Genomic DNA, 6,000 nt, shown 5'->3' with positions numbered 1-6,000 from the left:
TGACCCTGATAGGGCCACCAATAATATATTGAAACAGGAAAATATGACACACCTTCAATGTGCATATTGTGTAAGATAATGCAGAGGTGGTGATTACACATATCTGCTATAACCATCCCTGGTTCCACCGGTGACACAATGATTCACAAGAGCATCAGACTATCATATACGATGGAGACGTACCACCCATAAAGGACATGGTACTTCACAAACCTAACTTTCTCACTGGATTATGGATAAGTGAGATGAAGATATTGGGTAAAAATAGACTCATGGTATAAAATTAGATCAAATGTCTAAGTTTACGACTTTGAGAATTCACAAAGGACATTTACGAGTAATATGTTTACATCCGCACTTGGTGCGAATTCAATGCATTCAGGGCAGATTCTCTGCACTCGGGGCAGAACTTGGTGGGGAATCTCTGCACTTGAGCCCAAAAACAAAATCTCAAGATGTACAAACAAAATAGCATATAATACATCACCGACTATAAGAATTAAATACTTATAGGCACTGGGCAGTTACATATGTGGATGTGTAGGGTGTGTATTGCAATGGGAAATGTTCTGTCATCTCTACAGTATCACATGTAACCCGCAATTTTTCACACAGTCAAATTGTGAAGGTAATATGCCATTCCAAATCTATGAACAAATATCAGAATCCTAAGTTTCTCCAAAACATATACCCACACATACCTGTGTCAGTGCTTACCATCTCCCCATCCTGCTGGAAATCGTTAGCCAATCACAGCCTTGCTGCAGACATAAAAGCTGAGCTGGCACACACAAACCCTTTCAGACATTTCAACATGTTCCTTAGTGTTTTTGTTGGGTTGCCCCTGGGCATGTGACAAGATAAAGTAAGGAGAAAGAGGAGAGCAGAGAAGATGTTCAGGCAAAGGATTAACCTCTTTGGGATTTCCAGCCAAGATGTCAGGGCCAGATTCAGGTTACCCCCTCATGTCATCTTGGAGATGGCTTCTGAGTGGCAGCACAATCTTGATTCTGTGACCTGCCGCTTGCATGCCATCGCAGCATATGTCAAGATCCCAGCAGATTCTGCAGAGCATTTAGTTGCCACTAGCTCATTCCAAAGAGTGTCCAGTGACATTGTGGCCTTATCACAGGCAAGCCAGTTGTAATGCTTGCGTCAGGCACTGCATACATAGGCAAGCGCATCAATTCATATGTATGGCCCACACACTGGCAGGAAGGCAAAGGGTTGCCAGGGATTTTTACATGTTATCACGCTTCCCACATGTGGTTTGTGCAATTGATGGCACTGATGTGGCACTTCAGCCACCTCTCCACAATGCCCATATCTTCTGCAACAGACACTGTCCATTAATATGCAGGGTGTGGGTGATGTCAGTACCTGCTTTCCGAATGTGCATGCAGTGTTCCCCATCAGTACACATGACAGCTACATATTCTGCAGGTCACCTGTGACCCAGCAGCTAGCAGCGGGGGAATTTGACAACATGTGGCTTCTTGGCAAGTACACAAACTACAGAGAAGTTTTTACATGTTTAAATTTGTTTTCATACGCATCCATCACAATGTAAATTTTTTTTGCTACACATACATTATGGTAACAGACGCTGCAAGTACCATTCATATCTTAGGGCCTGATTTAGATCTTGGCGCTAACGGTCCCACCGTTGCTTTTTTGTCTGAATACCGGTCCACCGCCATGATAGTCCGCCAGCCCTATTTATATGTCAGCAGGAGCATAGGCAAAAGAGCACAACTGGTCCTCCATCACTGCCAAGAATCTCTACCAGTATCGAAAGCGCAATAGGCTAAAGCGGCTGGTGGTGGGACGCCAGCTCCTTTTACTGATGTGCATTCCCATTGGCATAACTGTGGCGGCTAAACCTCCACATCTTAGTTGGCGGGTTGGCAAGGATAAAAGGATGAAACTCACCTTTTTAACACTTTCCACATTTCCTGCCTCCATGAACCTGGCCACACCAGTCCTGCTGTTGCTGCTGCTCCAGACGCCAAGATGGAAATCAACCCCATTGTCGCCCAAACAGAAGATAAATCACAGTTATACCTGTTATCCTCGGAGATGTTGCTGTAACGTATTACTGGACTAGTGCATGTGTAAATAATTTTTGGCAAACAATTCCATAATGATGCTCAATGCTTAAGTGTGTAATGTTGTACTTAGAAAATGCATCATAACACACCTCAGGAAATTAGTAGCATCCACCAATCTGGTACTTACTGCCTTCATGGCAATGGAGTCCAAATCTTAAATTGAAACAGTACACACAAAACAAACTACTCAAGCCCATGATAATGTAGCAATTCCACTACAACATGCTACACGTGGGTATGTGCAGAATGTACTACCAATCTTACCTCTAATCTACAAACATGGCATAGATGTATGAAGGTCACATATCCCATTGTTGTGTGCAATAAATCTCCAACATTACATGTCACTTAACTGTGAAATGCCAGGCTCCCTGTGTAAAGCATACGCACATTTTATTGACACCGTGTAAAAAAACACACATACATTCTCCAGTCACAATAAAATAAACAGATTTAATTTTGGTGTAAGTGTCTAGTATCAAGGTGAATGATTGCACCAAAATACACATGCCCATCACAAATGTGCTACACTAATGTATCCATTAAAAATAATAATAACTGAAATCCAGAAAACTGTGCTGGTCACTGTCACAAATGAGAGTAGGTGCATTAACAGAAATAACATCATCAGTAAACAGTTAGTAACATGCCAGGACAAAGGTATTCTCAAGCTAAATTTCTTTATAGATGTGAAATAACTCTCTGAGAAGTAAATGAAATACAACTGTTCATAAAAAATAAAGGCACTAGGCCAGAAGTCCACAGTGGGGTGCATTGCATGCCCAAAACCTGTGTCCTAATGTCATTGTCAAAATAAACCTTCTATGGAAGGGGCAACTATTGGGCAGAAAGCAGGCTCCCAAGTGATCTAACTGGGAGGAGGGTCCTTGAGTTTGGGAGATATGGGTTGGGATTTGAGTAGTGGGGTGGGATTTGAAAGGGGTGGATTGGGATTTATAAGGGGTGGGTTGTGATTTAGAAAGGGTGGGATGGGATTCGGAAGGGGTAGCTTGGGATGTGGAAGGGGTGGAAAGATGTTTCGGATGGGTGGGTTGGGATGTGGAAGGGGACAGGGCCAAGGAAAAAAGAACGTCCTCCGTTGGAAACTGGGTAGGGTTGCAGCAGGGTGTACAGGTTAGGAGGTAAAGGGAGTGGCTGTGTCTCTTGAAGGTGTTGGTGACTGAGGGTCCGGTGTACATGCTCTATCTTTGTATTTGGAGGGAATTTGGATTGGGAAGGGGTGAGAGCCTGGGCAGGAGGTTGGGGTGGGTGGGAGGCTTGCGCTTAAAGAGGAGGCCAGACCCTGGAATGACCTCTGTGGGCCAGACAGGGCACCATGAATGCCATCCAGGTAAGCCATCATCTGGGTATTCTGGCATGCCAGCCCCTGAATGGCATTCAGTAATAAAGTCTGGCCTACAGCGATCATCCTTAAAAGATCAACAACCTCCTGATTGAGTGCAGCCTTGGACACTGGTGTGGAAGGGGGTGCCTGCAGCAAAGCTGATGCCACCCCTTTTTAGAGGCGTTGCTATAGCCAATGGGGACGAGAAAGAGGGAGGGTGGGGATATAAACATGGGTGTATCCCATGGGTGCTGTACGATGACGCAGGTGTAACAGTCTCTTCAGGGTCTGCCAACACTAGGGATTGGTCTTCATTGGAGGCCTTTGAAGAAGATGTAGAGTCACTCGTGGCCTCCGTGCCAGTCTCCTCATCCTCCGTGCCCTCAGTGTCCACCATTCCACACCAGAGCCACAGTGACCAGCTTATTCCCTGCCGACATGACCACTGTCGCCTTCACCTTGCCTAGATGAGGCTGAAAAGAGAGATACAACAGTTTGAGGGTATCTGTGAAAATGCAGTTGGACATGAACTTTGATTACACAACATTTGCTCAAAGTCCAGAAAAATGTATGCGGTTGTCTCTTACCACTTGTAGTCTACTCAATGACAAAGAGCTTCAACAGCATGAGTAAACAAATTAGCCTTAAAACATTTCTAACCCACTGCAGATCAAAGCTCAAATATATTTGCATTTCCAAAAGAGCCATGTGTACGGCTGGATGAGATACCACAAAATGTATGTCATGCAACCTTCCATCTGAAACTTTTCCTCTAATTATCACATTTCTCACCATCATTCCTCATCTGGACTGAACTAAGGACACCAAAATGTTCTTTGGAGGATGTGTAACTCTGTCACCATTGTGGACACATTCCTTTCTGTTGCAATCAATGCCATTTGGCTTAAAAGTTCAAGTTGTGTGTAGGAGGCTGGCCTGGCTTATAGTGGGTACCTTGTGGTACTTACACCTTGTGCCAGGTCCAGTTATCCCTTATTAGGAGAATAGAGGTGTGCTAGCAGCTTAGGCTGATAGAGGCAGCTATAGCAGATCAGCTTAGGCTGAACTAGGAGACATGCAAAGCTCCTACTATACCACTTATATCATATAGCACTATATCATAAGTAAACACAATACTCAGAGTTACTAAAAATAAAGGTTCTTTATTTTAGTGACAATATGCCAAAAGTATCTCAGAGGATATACTCCCTTAGGAGGTAAGTAATATACACACGATATATGCACACAAACCAAAATCAGGTAAGTAACAGTTAGGAAAGTAGTGAAAACAATGTAGAACACAATAGAATGCAATAGGGAAAAATAGGCCTAGGGGCAACACAAACCATATAATCCAAATATTCAAACCACAAATGGACCCAATGCCTAGTGTAGTGTGTAGAGGGTCGCTGGGAGTGTAAAAAAACACTAAGGGTGTCCAATATACCCCAACCCAAGGCCCAGAAAAGTAGGAGTAAAGTTACCCTACTACCCCAGAAAGACAGTAAAGTCGATATAGGGGATTCTGCAAGGACAACAAGTAACTGCAAAACACTGAAGACGGATTTCTGGACCTGAGGACCTGTAAAGGAAGGGGACCAAGTCCAAGAGTCACGCAAGTGTCCAGTGGGGGCAGGAGCCCACTAAACCCCGGATGAAGGTGCAAAAGGGCTGCCTCTGGATGGAAGAAGCCGAAGATTCTGCAACAACAGAAGGTGCCAGGAACTTCTCCTTTGGTCAGAAGATGTCCCACGGCATGTTGGAGGAAGCAGAGTTGTTTCCACGCAGAAAGACCGCCACCAAGCCTTGCTAGCTGCAAGAGTCACGTTTGAGGATTTTGGGTACTGCCAGGGCCCAGGAAGGACCAGGAGGTTGCCCCTTGGAGGAGGAGACAGAGGGGGTGCTCAGAAACACAGAGAGCCCACGCAGAAGCAGGCAGCACCCGCAGAAGCACCTGAACAGGCACTTAGAAGATCTGAGGACATCGGTCAACTCAGAGTCACAAAGGAGGGTCCCACAACGTCGGAGTCCAACTCAGCGAGTTAGGCAATGCAGGTCTGAGTGCTGGGGACCTGGGATGGGCTGTGCATGAAGGAAGTCTTGCAAAAGTGCACAGAAGCTCGAGCAGCTGCAGTTCATGCAGTACACAGGATTAATGTCTGGTGTGGGGAGGCAAGGACTTACCTCCACCAAATTTAGACAGAAGGGCCACTGGACTGTCGAAGATACTTGGACCCAGCTTCTGTGTTCCAGGGACAACACTCATCAGGATGAGAGGGGACCCGGAGGACCAGTGATGCAGATGTTTGGTGCCTGCATTGGCAGGGGGAAGATTCTGTCGACCCACTGGAGATTTCTTCTTGGCTTCCAGTGCAGGGTGAAGGCAGGCAGCCCTCAGAGCATGCACCACCAGGAAACAGGCGAGAAAGCCGGCAGGATGAGGCGCTACAATGTTGCTGGTAGTCCTCTTGTTACTTTGTTGCGGTTATGCAGGCATCCTGGAGCAGTCAGTGGTCGATCCTTGGCAGAAGTCGAAGAGGGAAG

Source organism: Pleurodeles waltl, chromosome 11 (assembly GCF_031143425.1).
Source record: "Pleurodeles waltl isolate 20211129_DDA chromosome 11, aPleWal1.hap1.20221129, whole genome shotgun sequence".
Classification (NCBI taxonomy): Eukaryota; Metazoa; Chordata; class Amphibia; order Caudata; family Salamandridae; genus Pleurodeles; species Pleurodeles waltl.
This window is presented reverse-complemented; position numbering follows the sequence as displayed.